Genomic DNA, 20004 nt, shown 5'->3' with positions numbered 1-20004 from the left:
TCCTCTCTCCCAAAGATGGAGCTGTTGCAATAGGAGAAGAGAGGCTGGCTGAACACACAGGCACACACACGCACAAAAAGTTCTGCATTCTGCTGCAGGACTTCAAGGCTTCTCCGAAAACACAACTGCTTCCTTTCTGTATGGAGAAATAAAAATCCGTATTATTATAGCAGCTGCGTTACTGCAAAATTCTACCAAAACACAACGACTGATATTAAGTATCTAACCCCTCTTAATTGTCTATTTCATGGGCTTTAGATTTCTGGATTGCTAAAATAACCATCTGAAAACAAGACTTCGATTCATTTTGTTTTATTAGTATTATTATTTCCTTACAATAATAATAACACTTTACCCTTATACAGCACTGTTCATCCGCAGTTACAGACAATAAGGACTGGATTGCTGCTATTATCCTATCACACCCACAAATGAGAGGGGATAGAAAATTCCCCAGGAAGCTGAGACTGAGGGAGAAATTTCCTGAAACCTTGAGGCCCAGGGATGATTCAGAGGGAAGTGGAATTAACTGAATGACAACAAGGTCAGCTTCTTAAGTGAATTTCTTTATTGACAAATCTTTTCAAAACCTTTTGGGGCTATAATTTTCATTAGAATGTTAATTATAGAAACTCTTCAACAATGTCATCTGAGCAGTTTTGAATCCTAGAATTTGGGAGTCTGGTTTGAAATATGTGTTCCAGTTGATGGACTGGTGGACAAAGTGAAGGAAGACAAACTGTGTTACCTAGGACACCAGAATTAACAGTGAAAATACCCCCTCTACTCTTAAAATCTGTGAATAAGTGAATGATCTGGTTCTCTTTAAACTATTCAGTTGTGGATTTGGTGGGGGCTTTCTGAAAGTTAATGACTTTTGAAACATTTGTTTTCAATTGCATTTGTGTCTAGAAATACACTTGTATTTTTGGGAGCAGTGCCAGGGACTGCAGCTTGTTCAGCCCTATCTGCTCCTTCCCTTGCAGCCTAGACAGAGACAAGAACTGCAGGGACTTGGTAAAGAAAAGGGAAAGGCGCAGCATACCATTTCCCTTTAACATGTGTTGACATATGTTCTCGGGCCCAAGCAGGCTGCAACCCACTCACATAGAGACAAGGGTGACAGCAAGCTGATTAGATATGATATTATTCATTTGGTCCCATTATCCCAGCTTACATATGGGGAAACTGAGGCCTGGTTTAATGCTATATAACTCCAGATTTCTATGTGGACATCTGAGCGCATCATCTCTGGCTTATTTCAGACCACGGAGAAAAAAATCAGGCACTTCTAGGTCATGGTTTATTTGAAATCCTAGCCATGAATCACCTATTCCTCTCCACTGAGAACTGGGGAAAACTAAGTGACTCAAATTAATCCCACCAGTAGCTCATTTGAGTTGCTAGAGGCAGAGGGACTGTGCCTGTAAACTCTGTCACATGAGACACAGCCAGCCTTGAGTGCCAACAGTTTCAGACTGTCCCTCATAAAGCAAGAAAGTAAAAGCCAAAGTCAGTCTGTGCAGGCAAGTACAGTCAAACAGGAATTACTCTCTGGAGAACAGGATCACCACTGCGCAAAGTGCAAAGCCCTGCATCTTCTCAGCTCCGTGTAAGCTGGGCAGCATCGCATGGCAGATCCATGGTGAAGTCAGGAGTGGAAGCCAGGTCTTGACTCCCAGGCTCCATGTTTAACCCTCACTTATGTTTCCTTTTTTCAGTGTCTTGACTCAGTAGCTCCATGTGCTGTCTCCTGCTCCTGACACAAAGAGAGCAGAACTTACTGCAGGGATGGAAGCATATAATGCAGACTGCTCTGCTTATGTTTGAAAAGAAAAAAACAAAAGAAAATCCACGCTTATATGACCCAGCACATGGCTCTCCCCTTCGGTGCTGCTATTATTCCCATCTTAGACTCTCTCCACTTTCTCTCTTGCCAGCAGGAAAGAAGGAACACAGAGATGTTTTATGCCACTGAGACAAAGAGGTATTGATCCTTTTTGCCTCTGGTAAAGGTTTCTAATAATTTCCAGATATATCGTAGATTGTGGTGCTGCTATCTTTAATTAAAACATGACACAGAATAGAAAGCAATTATTAGGGGATTTTTTTTTTTTTTTTAGGTGGGTTGTTTTTTAATATAGATTCCTTTTTTTTGTTTTAATGGGCCGTGATACCAGATCAAATGACTTGCAGGTTGAGCACAAAGAAAGTGTAGAGAGGAAGAATATTTACTCTTGTGTTTGTTATTCATTATATTTAAATATGATGTTTTGTACTTCATATTCAAAAGATTTCAGTATCTGTGGCTTGCTAACCTGTTTGGCCAGGAAAGCTGCAGAGAAGACAAATCCTCTGTTCAAAGGAAGTCTATGCTCAGATCAACAAGACACATTACTCTCTCAGCATCCCCCCTTTGCAACGACTGTAGTAAGATCCCCATGCACAAGCCTTGGCCCTGTGGATTCGGGAGATAGCTTTTGGCACAATAAAAAACGTAATATGAACTCAAAGTGACCTTCATTCTACACAAACTTCTTCAGGCAGAAAAAGAAGTGAAGAATTGACTTCTCTATTGCTGCAGTCAGATCAGAGCTTCATTCTGTCAAAATGGTGTGTAAGATCCCCAGCTTAGCCATGGTAATAGCTATGGTAATAGCTACATACTGGTGAAATTTGGCAAAGGACATCAACTCCTTCATTATTGTAGTTTCTTATAATGGTGGCAAATACTATTGCTCCTGGTTTACCAACAAATTGCTAAGGATTCACCAAGCCCATGGTGGAGGAATAGCTAAAACAAGGTTCTGTTACGTCTTTGATTAAAATAACTTTTACAGAAACTCACCCGCCTATTATTTTCAGGATCCATATGCTGAATTCAGGTATTTTTCAAACCTGGAAAACAAAACAAAACAAAACTTAGGTTCAAGGTAGTTAGGGTAAATGTAAAGTTTAATATTCTTCCCCCTTTGTACATGTAAATTTTAATGTTCTTCCCCCTTTATAGAATAAACACCACCTGTTAAATGCATCAGGCCTAAGATTTTGCTTTGTCCAGAACATTAATTACACTCCTCTCCAGAACTCCAGCCTTACAGGCATTTAAATTTATGATTAATCTGTTCAGGAACACGTAGAAATTGAACCAAAGAAGCACTTTGCAAAACAAGTCTGTAAAAACCATGCGGTTCTCTCGTTAGCAGTATAAATGAATTGCATTGAGCATTTAGGAAAGAGCAAATATCTCCATGATGTCCTCCCTGATTCTCTGGGAGTGCCTGGGGGCCCTTTGGGTAGCTATAACCTACCATAGATTTGATGAGACCCATGGGGACTCCTTCCTCCTTGCACCCATTTAGGTTCGGAAATGACCTAGTGGAAGAGGGAAAGACCCTTTTGGCTTTTCGCTCTGCCCAGGTTCTCACACCCAGGGCATCTTCACTTCCTGCCACTTGAAATTTCACATGTCTGTAAGCCCAGATAGTGGATTCAGTTTTTTGGTTGAAACTCCCCTGTTTGCCTAGAAGATGCAGGAATTTATTGTGACAGCCTCTCCCACTGCAGTGGCTACAGAAATGCTGTACAGAAATCAAAATGGAGGTAAATATTTTCTAATACATTTTTGTTCTAAACTGTTCCAAAACATAAGCTCAAGCCAGTTAAGTAATTTTGCTAATATCAGTGGGGAGCTGCTGGCTTTAAAAGCTGACGTTAGAGTGTAGTTGTTATTTATTAACCCAAGATTACTTCATTATAACATGCTGGTTGTCATGCTATCAAACCAACCATTCTTGTGGGATCTGAATAAGATTTTCATTTTATTACAGTGGTGAAAAAAAATGTAATGATGGGTGCCTCTATTTATTTATATATATAACATCAACTTGGATATTTTCCTGGAAATATTTCCCTCTCACATAAACTCATGTCCTTTCTTTCATACCATATTACCTTCTATATTTTATTCAACAGTACAATTAAATATAGCAAGGGTTTCAAGTCATGTTTTTCTCCAGTATTTGAAAAGGATGCTGATTTTATATGCCACAATGATTAGTCAAGTGATGAGTGAACTTTCATATACTTCTGGTTCAGGCAAATGTTGATAAACACCCAAAGGATGTTTATTCAGAGTTTAGCTGAGCTAATAGAATCTCCTGAGTCTGAAAATTTGGTCTGAAAATGTCCCAGGAGCAGAGCTGTCTCTTGAGAATCACACTAGGACTTCCTGCTTCCTAAACCAACAGAAATTGAAAAATTAGGATAGTAAAGAATGCAATTTTTGTGAATCTCCATGAATGATCTGTTAGAGGGGAATTAGCTCTTATTTTACCTGAATTCACTCAGCCATCCCTTGCCTCTAACAAAACAGTAAGAGACACACAAAGAAATCCTACCAATATCCCAAAGAATGAGAAACAATACACAAGTAAATAAATAAAACATTTGCTTAACGCAGATGGGAGATTCTCGGCAAAGGGAAACACACAAACTATCCTTGTTGTTTTGAGATTTACAGATCTGTATTTCACAGATGCCTTATTGCTTTATTCGTATTGTTAAGGGAGAGAGAAGCAGCTTCTAACCATCATCACCCATCATTAAATCATTACAAAACCTCTCTTGTTAAAGGACAGAGTATATACATGTATAAAAATATATACACAGCTATGTGTATATTCATATTTATAAAATTGTCTGTATAGCTGTGTAGAAATATGAAAAACTTCTTGAGACCGCTTAGCTTTATAGTGTATCTGCTGCTACCACTTAAAAGAAATAAATGTTTTTCAGTTGACACATGAAAAGCAACCTTAGTATAGTTGAAATACCAAAAAAAACCAAGAAAAGCTAGAGGATTTTCCTCAGCAGTGGTGAAACAGAAAGGAAAGCAAAGCTGAGTGACAAACATTGGGTGCTAAACTAAAATGCCAGAGGATGAGCTACAGGAACCAGAGAAAACTACACCATGGAACTTCTGTGAAAGAGAAACATTTTAGACAGTATCAGGCATCAATGTTGTAGTTCCTAGAAGTTCCTAATGTTGTAGTGTGCTAGAAGAGATGACAAGAATGCCCCGTATACCCCATGTGTCACAGGGCAGCAGACCCAAACGTGGTCTGAAGGATAAAAAAAGCAGAAAAAAAAAAGGGGCAAAAAAGTGAAAACAAGGACACTAATGAACCTGGTTAGTATAGATATAAAATCTTATCTAAGGATCTTAATCCTGAAATCACCACTGTAACAAGCCCTATCAGCTTGAGTGGGCCTATGGATCTGGCCCAGCTGACCTTTCACGAGCAGTCAACTCTCTCCTCCCTAATAGTGAATAGCTTTGCTTGAAATCTTGAGAAATTATGGAAGGAAAGGAATACACTTTGTTTAAAACCATTATCAACTGAGCCAAAATTCCTGCTTCTAGCCATTACATTTAGAAAAAAGAGTGAAGTGTCTCAGTGTTAAGCAGATATAAGTAATAATCTCCTTCCCATACAAGTTTACTTTCAGCCTATGCTATTAAAGGTAACCCTTATTATTAAAACCTTAGTAGGTCTGCCCTTACCTTGTAGTCTTTCAAAACATAAATGGAAATGAAACAAGTTTAGCAGAAGAAAATAATTCTCTTCAAACTTTCATGATCTTATTCACAAGTAATATTCCAAAGCAATAAATCTCCCATGCATTTGTATATTGATGATGGCTTGGATACTCAGCACTAGCCTGTATGGGCACACTGGACTTGAGTGATAGTGGCAAGTGCTGGAGCTGTTGTGATGAGCAGTTTGACTCTAGGCATATGTACAGAGAGCAAAGGGAAGTTGAAAGATTCAGGGATGAAGCAGCAATCCTCACCAAAGAGAAGTGAAAAGGAGGGAAGGAAAAGTAATTTGGTTATTATACACTCTGAAACTTCTGGTTTTAAAGGGATTCTTAAGAAACATCTCAAGTGGGTAGCCAGAAGTCTAATGACTCCTAAAAAAATCATACAAAGGCACTGAAAAGAAAGGAATGAATTATCCGTAAAAGAATTCATAACATATCTTTCTGATGCTGCTTCAGATGGGAATGTAATTTATGGGCAGAAGATAAAATGGAGAAGTTTGGTAAGATTGAGGATCCTTTTTCAAGTTTTATAGAGAAACATACCTAGGAACATTAGGAAATTTTAGGGAATATCTGTCTTGAATTGAAACTGCATTCCTCTAAAAGCGAACTAAATACTAATAATGCACATCAGACACAATAATGTGGGGAAGAAAGTTAAATTTGTTACTTGTTATAAAAGACTTTCTAAAATTGTTTAGTACCCACCTGAGATTTATCTCTTTATGATGCTGAGGTTATATGTGCATAACAGCTAACAGTCCAAATGCTTACACACACACCAAATGCAAAGGATAGCTTCCTGTCTGTTATATACCATCCTATGTTCTTGGTAGTCGGCATACTGACCACACTAAAAGAATCATCTCGAGGACATAATCCCTGTTCCTAACACTTCCACAAGTACCCTCTATATGCTGTAAGCAGGCGCAGATATACCTCCAAGCAAATCACCAACGTCCACAAGTCAGTGCAGAGATTTGAAAGGTCATTCCACCTACTTTAATCTCTCCTCATAACTAGTTTGGTTTTCTGATATTCCACATTGCAAAGAAGCAGCTATGAGGTTGAGACAACATTTGTTTAATGAAAATAAGATATCCTTCACTGACTCTGATTATCTGCTTTGTACCAAATAAGGAGTTTCCTAAACCTTCTGGCCCAGAACATCTGACTTCTGTGTAGCTTACCTGAATCTTCCTTCATAAACTTCTTCAAGACTATTTGTATGTATTTTTGATAAAATGCTTATAAGAATCTAGGGTAAATTTAGGATATTAATCATTACCATTGCCATAAGATTGTTCATGGAATAAAATCGATAGAGGGTGCTGAAGGGTGGGGAAGGAAATGGAAAAAAAGGAAAATTAATAAATCTGAATCAGATAAGAGGAGGATTTTCTCAGTTAAAAATACTGTACTGAAGAAAGCACAGTATGACTCCGAATTCTGAAGCAGGCTGTACTATGTGGTGGGAAGTGCCTTGGTTGTGTTTAAAGAGCTACTGCATTTGTTGATGGGCAAAGTGATGTGTAAGCATGAGCTTTTGACTTCTTTATATGTATGTCTTGCTGGAGGTGAAATAGTTGAGCCAGTGGAGCCAAAAAGAATAGATGAGGTCAAAGTGCTAGAGAGGGGAAATAAAGCATTCCCTATTGCTGATGATAAGCTGTACAGAAAAATCTTTCATCAACTATTTATCTTGCACCTAAAACCTTGAAAGAATACTTTTAGTTATAAAGTGTTTTAAGTTGATGGACAAGTCTTAGCTTGGTTTGTGAGTTCAGTGGGTAACTCACTACTTCCCCACAGATCAGGAAGTACAAATGTCACCACCTGGTTTAATAGTGACCTGTGTTCTTTTTCTGCCAAAATCTGCTGGACACAGACAGCAGAATAGAGGTTGTTCCTCCCACAAGAGATGAAATCAGGAGCTGATATCATTATTCTTATATATGAGTTCAGTTTTCTGTGACTGGTAATATAGTTGTCCTCTAGCACTTACCCAAATTGATCAACAAGGATCAGAAGAGTACTATTTTCAGTGGGAATTATTTGACTTTGGAGATGTGTCTGAAACTTATCTGCTTGTAATTAATCTCTGAGGGCTCAAAATTACTGATAGACTGTAAATGAAACAGCAGTCCATTGACTAAAAGACATAATTACGGAAAAGTTTCCATCATGCTAATTGAACCACACACCTTATTGACAAAACTGAGACTTTTCTTCTGGACACTATGGATTTTGGCCCTTGGGAATACAACTGAGCCCTGTTGTAAGCTCCACTCCTCTGCATTGTGCAGAGGAGCAGTGTGACCACATCGGAGCAAGCGGAGCAGATGTAAGAGATCAAGAAGTCACACCAAGTAGGAAAATGCCATGTGCACATCTTGGACCAACCACATTGAAAAAGGAAAAGGTTTTCATCTATTTTAATATCTTTGGAACAAAGAAAGTGAAACACCTACAGTGTATAACAGATGCACAAATTTACCTTGGGTGATTAATGTATTTTGGACACAGAACTGTCATCTCAGGTCCTATATGTTTTTATCTGCTTTAGTGCTGCACACCTGTGGTTTGTTGATAAAGCATTTGCTCTGTAATGAAGACAACTGCCAGGTTTAGTGGTTTTGTCCCTTAATTACCATCTCACTTCACACACATGTGCACATACATACGCAGCATAAATACTCTCAGATATTACAAAAAATAAAAAAAGATGATGAGGAAAGGGAATAATGAAATACCAACCCTGTGCTACAGCACTACAGGGATAGACTAATGCACCACTTGTGTGCAGCAAGTGCTAAGTAATCTTGTGGATCTGTGAGAAACCTGGAGGATGGTAACCTTGACCCATAGCTCTGCAGTATCATTATATGCCTTTCCACAGTCACACCTCTGGCTGGGATATACTTAAAGCTGCAGTACAAACTGAATAACCTGTTATCTAAGTATAGAAGCACAACTCCTCATCTTTAGGTAAGCAGCAAAAGACTTGTAATGACCCAACCAAAACCCAGATGTTGGACCAATAAGTTGCAATAACGCAAAGAAAATTGAGTGTCAATCTTTCTTTTTATCACCTGAATGGTGATATGCTTTTAAACCCCGGAAATTGTCCCATCTAACTTAAGAAATCAATTTTTTACTTTACGTATGAAACTTTCATTGATTTCCACTTCAGAAGACCACAAATTTCTGGTATAACTATTACTACTGCATAACAATTAAAAAGAGAAAATAGCACCTTTTTGTGAAGGTATTAAAATTGAAGAACTGAGAATTTAAGCTTGGTATGTAGTTTGCACCAGTCTTGAAAACAACATTGCTCACTGACTAATGAGTATGCAGTTCTTGTGAGTTTATCTCCGTGAAACAATAATTTTGCTATAGATCACAGTCATGAGGTTCAAAATATTGGCCACTGCATTTATGCAACATGATGTTTCATGAACTATCAAACCCAGTCACTGTCACAAACATAGATACACATGCATGCCTGCAATTTCTGGATATTATTTCAGTAGAAGATTTACCTATCCTCAGACCTCCTGTTATAATGCTTATATTGCAGTTGATATTTATTAAAAATATATACAACTGTATTTTCATGTGTATTTACATACCTGCATGTTGTCATCACATCAGGGGAGACATACAAGCTGAATTTGATCATTATTTGAATACAATATAGATTTTTTTTCTCTTCCTCAGAATGGTTAAAATTAACTTACATTGCAATCTTAAATGACTAGCTGAGGTCTTAGTTGCTGCAGCTATATTATTTAAGGTGCACATGAAAAGACACAGCAACAGAAAGAAGAAAATGAAGAAAAAAATCCTTTTAAAACATGGCAAAATGTACCAGGAAAAATTCACTCACCTCTCTTGGAAAACTTAGCTCTTTTATGTGTGTATATGTGTACGTGGGTACTTGTTCGTTCAGTTTTCACTAAACTACAGTTTCCTGCCCAGGCTGTTGAATAGGCAAGAGATGGCAGCATTGACACATCTATGAAAGGCAGCAGTTCATTGACTAAACTAGAATATTAGGATTCTTCTTCACATTTCATTTTTATAGTTTCTTTTTTGTTTTGTTCCCCCCAAACACTCACACACGATGTTACACACTTTCTAAAAGAACCCCCAAAACCAACAAACCCAAACCACCCTCATTCTCTCCCCAGCAACCCCCTCCAAAAATTCTCTTCTTCTGCCCCTATGAAACCAAGGGAAATAAATAGATTGGACATTCCGGAAAGATTTTCTGGCATAGTTGAAATAAGGAATCAAAAACAAACAAAAGCACAGGGAGAAGGAAAGGGGGTGGGGAGAGGCAAGCATGATAAATTACTGATTACTAAATGGAATAGTTTCAATCAGAAGCTTTAAAAAAAGAAAAAAAAAAAGAAGGGGGGGGAGAATGAACTTGCTTCTTTCCTTGATTCTAGCTTTTTGCAAGAAGATCAAAGAGATTTATGACCTGTGTCTCTTCGAGTCTGATGCCAGAAAAGAACATGTTCTCATTAATAGTCATTTTCTCATCAAAATGGGGCTTTTATGTAGACAGTGTGCAAAGCTGTTTCAATAAGTTTCAGTGCAATGAATGACACACAGAGAACAAAACTAAAAGGGTGGCTGATAACTTTTATACATTCTGCAGAAAAAACCAAACCTGTCTTAAAAACAGACTTCACCAGTGAAACCTTGTAAGAATCACAACCATGTGAGCTTGCAAGGAGAGAACCTCACTGTTTCTGGAGTAAAAATAATAGCAGGCTTTATTTTTTTTCTGTTTCTCTGAACTTTAGTAAAACTTCTCAAAACTGGAAATCTTGAGAGAATGAAGTTTTCCCTTGAGATTTCCTGTACATCCAGGTTTCAGATGAGTTAGTAATACAGGCAGCTGGGGACAATCTCCCATGGTATATTACTGCATAATTAGTTACAATATGGGGATTTTATGCCTCCCACTGCAGACTCTAGAGACCAGATACTAGGTAGAACGGGCCATTTGTTTGTTCTGGTATACTGGTCCTTGTTACCAAATAGCCATTCTCACTCTGTTTCGATAGCATCTTCAAATCCTGAATAATGAAGTGATGTGCAACTACAAAATCATTACACAAAAATATTTTCAGTCACAGAGGAATATAAAAGAGGGAGGCAACACATTTGGGTTTGACGTTGGTGTGAGGACCTGGTCTGAGTCTTACTTTCAGTGTGGTCCGTGTTAGGGCAGCAAATCCAGCTGAGCCCTGCTCCTGCTTTCCCCCAGAAACATTTTCCCTGGTTCTGTTTATTGACCTGTTTGCGATTTTTCTGCACTCTAATCTGGTGCTGTGATGAGGTCTGGTTTAAAAAATGTATCAATCTCTCCTCTAAAGTAAGTTTTTGCCGTTCTTGTTTTCTAAACCAGTATTTTTTACAGAAGTTGTTTAAAGAACTGCAGTGAAGTTTCTTTTGAAAATGTGGAAATAGGCTGAAACAGAGACTTGAGCAGACCCTTGAATCAGCTTTCCCATCCCCTGATTTGTATTATGGGACTACATTTTTGGGTGGTTTTTTTTGTGGTGTTTTTGTGGGGGTTTTGTATGGGTTTTTTTGGTTCTTTAATAGAGAAAAACTACTGGACCTAGAGATGTGCTAAAGTCCCACCAAATTTCTGCAACGCTTGAGATTTGCAGGAACTGCTAAGGACAAGATCCCAAATGGACACAGTATTGCACAGTATAATGCCTATAGCATTGCAAATATAACTCGTTTGGTGCAAAAATAATTTTAAGGTATTTCTGCATGCTGCGATTGCTCTTGGATGGGTTGGAACTGAGCTTCAGTCTATGGCTAAAGAACCAACAGAAGCCTCTTGAGCTTCTGAGCTTTTTGCCTGGCAGAAAAGTAGCTTTAATGTACGCAGTTTCTCTGCAGTGCACATGCCAGGGGTTGCTATATAAACATAGGTAGGTACATGCATGCATGTATATAAAAATATATCTATATGCAGATTTATGAGGCCGTATACATACACATCTATGTGTGTGGTTTTAGGGCTTTAAGTACAACAGACCAGTTGCACGTAAAAGAAAAGAAAAATAATTTTTGAAGGCCATATTTTTTTAATTCTGTCTCTTTCTTTTTTGCCCCACAGTTCTTTGTATTGTCATACCTGGACCTTTCACATGAAGGCAGAAGTAAATAAGTAATCGTGTAAAAGAACAGGAAAGCCATCTACTAACTTGCTTTGTCGTGGGAAGAAATGTAACATCAAATTACATCCTCAGGAAACACCGGTGGCTTGGTATTCCTGCAGCACTTGGTGATATCCACATATTCTTTTCTCCTGTACTTATTCCACTAAGTCACAATTTGCCATATTTTTTTTCCAAAGCTTGCCTCAGGTTTCTACTTATTCTTGCCTAGGGGAATTCCCTTCCTCCTGTCCCCCACCACAGCAGTCAGTAGGGACCTATTTGCTATACCTGTTTAGAGTCCAGATAACAGTGCCAGGGAAGAGGCACTTGCCTAGATCACCAGCTGCTGCAGGTTAGGGTAGGAAAACACTGGAATTCACACAGTACCTAACCACAAGAACGTCCACCTGGATAGCTAAGCTGCTTAGTGCTATTTTAGGTGTGCCTATGTCAATCTGCAGTAGAAATTGGGCTGACAGAGAAGTTTGCATGGAAGCAAACTGGCGGAAATTCTGGCAATCTATAGCTCCAAACCTTGTTTTCTTTGACTGGAGAAATGCAAGTAATAAGACACAGAGCAGAGCATCCAGTAATGAACTGGGGAAAAACAGTTATTCCCAGCCCTTAAGGAACTTTCTAGGACAAGAAGACAAGGAAATACTTGTCTGTGGATTTGAATAAAGACAATGTGACAAGTAGTTAAGCTAAGTGCCTTTTTTTCAGCATGTTGTTCAACGTATTTTCAGCATACTCATTTCAGTACCACAGAATGCATTTGGCTGACAAGAACTTGAAGGACAGTAAAAGATTCGGCCTGCACCAGTGTCCTGATTTAGAAATCATTGCGAGTGTAATAGGTTTGTCACAATAATTCCTAGTGTTCAACATTTTTCTACACCATCTAAAACTCCTGACTTCATCACATTCTAATTTCATCAACTCATGCAAGTGACATCAGCAAATAGCAGCCAGGAAGGATGTAGAATAACAAGCAAAGACTGTTCTTGGGATCAAATGAATGGCTGAAGCAATCAACCAAATCCTGTGCAGCTATGGAAAGAGCAAGTGGAAAGTTTTGTGAGTGCTGACAAACGCTTAATGACAATGAGCTCTTTTTTATTTTCCCCCAGTGCAATGAAGCAGAATTCTTTCTTCACAAACTTCATTCACCAGGATCTACCAGGAGATGAGTTTTCTGTAAGAATGATGCATCTCAATGGCTGAGTGGTGGCCGAGTGTAAGGGTGTTAAGATTTAAGAAATGCTGTAAGTATTTGCAAATAGAGACTGGATATAGCTTGTTGAAATTTATGCATCATTAGAAGTATCACCAGGAAAATACGCTTATACCTTCCACATGTTATAGCTACATAGCTGTGAACATATTGTCACTAGATGACAGTCCAGCAATTTTAGCTTCATAGAAGAAAGTCATTGTCCTGAACAAAGTGAAAGTAATAGTAATTTTAACTCCTTTGCTTTTCATAAATGGATGCTGAGTTTCATTTTAAAGTCACAGTGATTGTTGAAGCACTGCAGCACTTCTTTTGAAAAACATCACTGTGCTTTAGAATTTTCAAAGGAAGACTACATTTCTACACCCTTAAAAGTTATTTTTAGAAGGCAGAGATGTATTCTGTAGATAATTAAATGCTATTAAAAGTTGCTAGATTCTGTAGTTAAAACTATGACTGAAGTCTAGTGATAAATGAACTCGTATTAAAGTATATGTTAATGTATTTATATAAATATATGCCTTCAGAACAGAGTGCATAGCTTATGATACCTCCAACTGTAGTCACAGACATACTGCTACGTGCACTTTCTACAAATACAAGCAGGGTTAGAAGAATTAATACTATGCTCCTTCATTTCAGAGCTCACATAATAGAAGCAGGTAGTTGATTTATATCTGTTGTGATTTAGCAACAGAAGACACAAGATATTGCACATATACTAATTTGTGTGGTGAAATAGTAAGATGCAGAATCCTCTCTAACCTTTCTGATATAGAAGTGAGATCAGTCCAACAGTTCGGACATATATTTTATAAGAGGAATGAATAGATGAGTGTTCTTACAATATTCAAAAGCCTCCATATGCCACTTTTTATGCATGGAGTTAAAGTGTTTTAAAGTAAAAACATAGGCCATAATCTCGATATTATAGCTGGGCAAACCGAGGCTCAGGAAAAGAGGATGCATGTATGAGAAGTGATTTAGCCAGTATTGTACAGAAGAGCCCTGTTTGAGTCAAAGCTAGAACTCAACTATCCTATCTGATTTCTATCAGATTTATATTCACTCATGAACATGAAGGGGGAGTACAGTAAGTCCTTTTCTTGTTTGTTTTTATTTTTTGTTTGTGTCACGGTTTCTGGGATTTATTCCATAATAGATCAATTTATTTTGCAATGCATTCTTTCATTTTTATTTTTATTTTAAACTGGTGATTTCTTTTTGCAAAGGTAGCATAAAACTACACAGATATTGTTTTGTCCATCCATCTGTCTAAGCCTCAGGGCCTGAGTGTCATTTTCACTGAGACTACTTTATACTGCTCTAACCATGTCAATGAACCTTACAGTCATGGTTATAAACGTAATTTACACCTACTTGAGAGCTCCTATGCTGTGCCAGAAAGATGTATCTTTGGAAGAAAAAGGCTCTAATAGACTTTGAAATCTAAATGTTGATCTCTTTTGTAGGAGCATTACTTGTATATTTAACTGCACAATCAAGAAGATGTAGGCAACCTGCTGTCTTTGTGATGTTCCTAACAGCAATACTATAAAGCATTTCCTACTCCTAATCCTAAAAAAATTATAATGGTCATTCATGTTAGTTTATAAGGCAGTGATAACAAGGGAAGTGCAGGGAGAAAAAATAAAAAATCAATATCTGTAATGCCTGGAAAACACTCTGTCCCCATTAATGTTTGTGACAGTGATAATAAAGTAGAAATACACCCAAATAGTTAAAATGAGCTCAATGACAAGATGACATGACAAGTTCTAATCAGTAACAGGACACGAGCTGGAGTTATAATTCTACATTATCTTAGTTTCCAGTACACTTGGTTCTGGAAGAAAGCCCAACATGGACCAGGCAAGGTATAGCTATGCCCGCTTGTCACTCATAGAAGTCTGTTGGATTAAGAGATGATACTGATCTAAATGACCACAGTAAAGACTACCTTCACTTATCCACTGAAGTCATTCAGGTTCTTTATTAAGTGGGCAACTTCCCTCCATTCAAATTTTCTGTCCAGCTCTACTATCAGAATCAACAACCATAACAGTCATCCACAACATGTCTGATATTTTCAAATGGAAAAACACTGACTGTAAGAAATATTTTACAAAACAAAGAGGAATATTCTAGACCTCTGGTGTCTACATGTTCCAAGAAGAAATAAACCTACAGAGAACTGTTAGAACTGCCATCTTGTTGCAGATGTGTTTGTCGCATCCAGTAACTTATCTTTGTTTCTGATCAATATAAATAGGTGCAGAATATTGCCTCTTAGTTACCTAAATAAATCCTAAACCCACAAACAAAAAACAAACCCAAAACCAAAGAAAAACCAAACCAACAAAATACTTACAAATATATATCAAGAGTCAGACTGTAAATTTTTCTCTTCATGTCCGTAGACTTTTCTTTATCCTTCTTGATATTTGTGGTATTTTTTGCTCAGTGATATCCTGCATTGAGTAGTTCCACAGTCATATGAATAATGTTTTCATATTGATTAGTCAATAATGTGCTGGCTTTCAGATTCTATTCTTCTTCTAGGAGGTCTACTCTCTCTGCCGGACAGAATGAGACATATTTTTGCTTTGTCTTCTTTTACTCATCTCATAGTTCTTTTAAATCAGAAGACAGAGTCAAAGAGGCCACTGAAATGCTGTTCTGACTCTTTTTTCTCATTTTTTGATGTTGCTAGCAAGACTGTATCTCAGAAAAGTCCAGTAGAAAGCTTTCTTGTTTTTTTCCAAAGCTGATGAGACCTAAGACCGATGAATGTGAAGATAGTCAAGTACTTCAAAGTATCTTTAAACAGGGAACTCCTGTAATAAGTAGCCAGATTAAAAGGTTGAAACAATCTTGTAGAAGTACACCTAAAGGATCTTCCTCAAGAGTACTAAAGTCCATCTATGAGTGGGCAAGACTAGAGAAAACTTCTCCCAGACTCAAGCCTGACAAATAAACTTCTATTCTGAAGCTAGGATTCCTCTACCTGTTCTCAGACTTTCCCACAGAAAGTGGTTTATCATTACAGTGGAAATGTAAAGATTTTGGCAAAGAAATTGGTGTCTTTCAAAGCCCTCTGTTAAAACCATGAATTTAGACAAACATATCCGATGATCAGGTCTTACCTCCACATTTTAGTCTTACAAAGCAAAACCAAACAGACATCTGTCAGTCTGCTTCTTGTAGCCTCTAAAATATGCCCATAACTTTATTTTCTGGTCTGTTGACATTAACTATTCCAGCATGAAGACTTCCTTGGAAATGTTAGTCATGGTTGAGAGTTCCTTGTCTGCCACCCAGACTGGGATGTCATTAGCTCTCTGCAGAAATCTTCCTAGTGGGGGCAGTGTTGCAATGCAAGCCGCAGCCTGGACTTTTAATGTCAAGCCTGAATTCTCAGCTTTTTCATTATCAATGTCATATATTGTGTGACCCTGGGCAAGACACTTAATTTTTCTGTCTGAACCTGTGAAATGTGGTAATAATATTTCCTTCCTCACACCTTTTGTCTGGCTCATCTGTTTGAAACCTCAGTCATGTAATGGGCTCAAAGTTGGAAACAACCAACTGTAAGTTAATTGCAAGATCCCAGCTATAGACTGTAAAATCCTAGTGAGAAGGAGGACTTGTGATCTTTTTTTATAGCATCTACCAGAATGGGGGGCCCTGATCCTTGACTGAGGCCTCTAGACCCCAACCTAGTTTTAAGATAGCAAAAATAATACTACTACACCTAGTATTCATGTCATGGGAACAGATATACTGTCTGGCTTTTCACTTGTACCTAAGTGAGTCTCTTCCAGACCATAGTACGGTTTTCAGACAAAGATTTTTTGTTTGTTTCTTTGTTTTTAATTCTTTATGTGTATCATCTCAAGCCTCATCAGGCTACATTCTTAGCAGAGAGTGACCAAATTGTAATTTATGTCATATATCTATATATGATTAGTTAATATTTATCAGGGAGTTTGTATTAGTTATTATTAATTATTTGATTATTCCATTCAGAATAGAAGAAACAGAAAACAATGAATTATGATCAGAGCTGGCTTTAAATGTCATACTTTTCTAATTTCTCTCTCTATCCGTTTTCTTTCTGTTATTTCCTTTCAAAGCCTGCTTTCATGCCAACAAGTCACTTTCCCATCAGCAGGAATACCCAACAATTTGCAGCAAATTTCCTATCCAGCAATTTGTAACAAATACAGCTGTGAACAAGTGAAGGAAAACTTTGTTCTCGCTGTAGCATTCTGTCTCTTTCTGACATGAAGAGAGAGAGAAGGCAGCGATGAAAGAAAGGAGAAAAATAAACCCTTAAATCATAAGCTCTCCACGCGTGTAAACCCAGTACTTAGTATACAGCCTCATCACCTTGACATTTATTCAGCTTGCTGGAGACTCGTGTGCCCTCAGTCAAAGCTAATTAACACTTAATTGACTTCATGAGAATTTTGTTCAGCAGTTCTGATTTGCCACTCATCGTGAAACATGTAGCTGTAACTTTTGAGGGCTCAGCAGTTGTGGGAGGCTTGGCAGGTGTCAGGGGAGTCAGAGAGTGAGAGGGGAAAGGGAAGTGTAGGAGTTTCTGTCTTGCTCTTTTTTCTTTCTCTGTCTCTCATTGAAACCGATACAAGGGCACAGGAGTAACAAAATAAGGCATTCAATAAATTGTCATTATAGATACATTTTATTTATCTAAAAGCACAATTTACAGTAGTTGAAGTTTGATTGATCTGCTGATAAACTCTAATGTTTTGTAGTTGACAATTTTTCCATGTTAATTTCCTTAACTTTGGCAGTCCTGGCTGGCAGGACCCTATAAATAGTATCAGTGTCATCATCCTTTTTAAGTTATTAATGAGCCATCGTGTTTATAGAGGTTGGGATTTGGGGACAGGCTGTGCTTGACTGCAGTTTCTGACATTGACATGTTAGCAGTTGGAACTGGGTCTGGATTAGAACAAGTAAGGGAAAAAATGGAAAAGGAAAAAGCAGAAAGAAGCTGGCGCCAGCCAAATGCATTTGGAGTGGACAAGAACTGTTAATAATTAAAAGATAATTAAAAGTATATGGAAAATTACAGGATAATATGCACAATCTGCTCTGGTGCTGCTGCCACTTGAAATACATGTCTGACTAATTATCATTTCACCTGTGATGGAAGATCCATTTTTACTTCCAGCCCTCCTTCCCACTGTGCTGTGCCTTAGCCTATGTCCAGACTTTCATGATTGCCAAGGACTGACAAGGCACTGGAGAAGCCATAACTAATTAACTAGGCCAAGCCATCTACTGGCTGGATTCACAGCAACTTAAGTCAAAGCTGCCAAACATGTAAGTGCATGTTTGAATAAGGATGTCCTTCTCCAATTCTGATGTTCTAATGAGCTGTTAAATATTTGCCTAGTATTAAGTAGAAGGTGGTTTGTGCTAGAAGCAGCGTGCTATCACTATTTTGTATACCTTGAAAAGTCAGTGCCTCTGCCTGTTTTGTGTCGATGGACACATGGCAACCTTCTGAGTAAATGACAAGCTCATGATGTTGTGATGGCCTCCAGACTCTCCAAGTGCTGGGAGTGTCCCTAATGCTACAGTAAGATGACACGTGCCAGGAGAGGGGCCTCATTTCTTTTCACAAGGCCATCAAAAATCCTGGGTACAAATCACACTGCTAGAGAAATGCCAGCTTTGATGCTTCTGCTGGCAGGACATACAAAACGTGGTCTGCCTTTTCACTCTTTGGAGCTTCTCCTCCTTTCTCTTTCATCTTCATTATGCTTATGGAGATACATAGCATATATTTGTCATTAACAGAATCTTTTTCTTATATATATTATATACGTGTGTATGCATATGCACATATGTACATGTGTATATATGCATGTATGTACCCCCATACTAACACAAACACACATGCATATATATACACGAATCCAAAGTCGTTAAAACAAGCCAAAATTTATATGAAAAAAAAAAGATGTGACAGTATTTACATTTTCAAGAAGTTATCAAAACATTTCTACAATGAAGTCATGAATTTGTAAGCAAAGGCCTAGGAGAGACCACTAACATCATCATATACAGTGCTTTGAAATCAAAAATAACCATGAATACGTGGATAAGATTTACCTGACTTCTAGCCTTATCTAATGGTGTATTTATATTGGAGGTGCATGTTTGTTCATTTTTTTATTCCAATTGGATCAGGAGTGAATTTCTCAAACAAATTCCCTCTTCTTCCTCACTGGATATGCTTTGGTTCACATATTGTGGAATACGTCAGCTAGGTTGTCCATGTATGAAACTACTTTGTAAAATGTGCTTCTGGAGCACATTCATTGTGATTCAACCATAAGTGAATGTTCAGACCACTGGGCTGTGGCAGAGTTGATCTGAGATGAAAAAAACAACTCAATGGACACCAGCTCCGCAGCAGCTCTACAGATCTCCTGTTGATCCTCACGACTCCTAAAGCAGATATATTTTAGCAGATGTCTAATTTAATGGTGGTCTAGGCTTCTTCCCTAGTCAAAAAGCAGAGATAGACACCTTCAAGTGTGTTGCATCCCACTCACTGAGCACTTACCTGAAAAAGAAATATGCTTCCTGTAAAGAAGCTGTGCTTCAGAGAAGCCATAACACCTGAGAACTGTTCATAGGTGAATTTAAGACAGACTTCTGCTTAGTATCTAGGTTTTCCTGGATCATGTTTCTGAGATAACTAATTATCCTAGCATATATAACAAAACCCAGCTTAGCATGAATTTCCTTTTGAGGATTGAGGGTGTAAAGTTTAGGCATTCAAGCACACAATTTTGTAAGAACTGATGTTATTTATTTGGTTTAAATATAAATTCTCTGAAAAAGAGAGTGTATTTTTTGTATGTGTGTGTTTGCATAGCACCCATCACTATGTCATCTTCATTACAGAAACAGCTTACA

At 37.9% G+C, this 20004-nt stretch overlaps 1 long non-coding RNA gene across 1 annotated transcript; it reads right to left on the bottom strand.

The window, feature by feature from the left end:
* Positions 1–296: 296 nt before the first annotated feature.
* Positions 297–9570, bottom strand: LOC115600689. The gene is made up of 3 exons (XR_003989111.1): positions 9500–9570; positions 2849–2898; positions 297–1759 (listed from the first exon to the last, which is right to left on the bottom strand). It is a non-coding gene; the product is annotated as an uncharacterized LOC115600689 (long non-coding RNA).
* Positions 9571–20004: the final 10434 nt, after the last annotated feature.

Source organism: Strigops habroptila, chromosome Z (genome assembly GCF_004027225.2).
Source record: "Strigops habroptila isolate Jane chromosome Z, bStrHab1.2.pri, whole genome shotgun sequence".
NCBI lineage: Eukaryota > Metazoa > Chordata > Aves > Psittaciformes > Psittacidae > Strigops > Strigops habroptila.
This window is presented reverse-complemented; position numbering and strand designations above follow the sequence as displayed.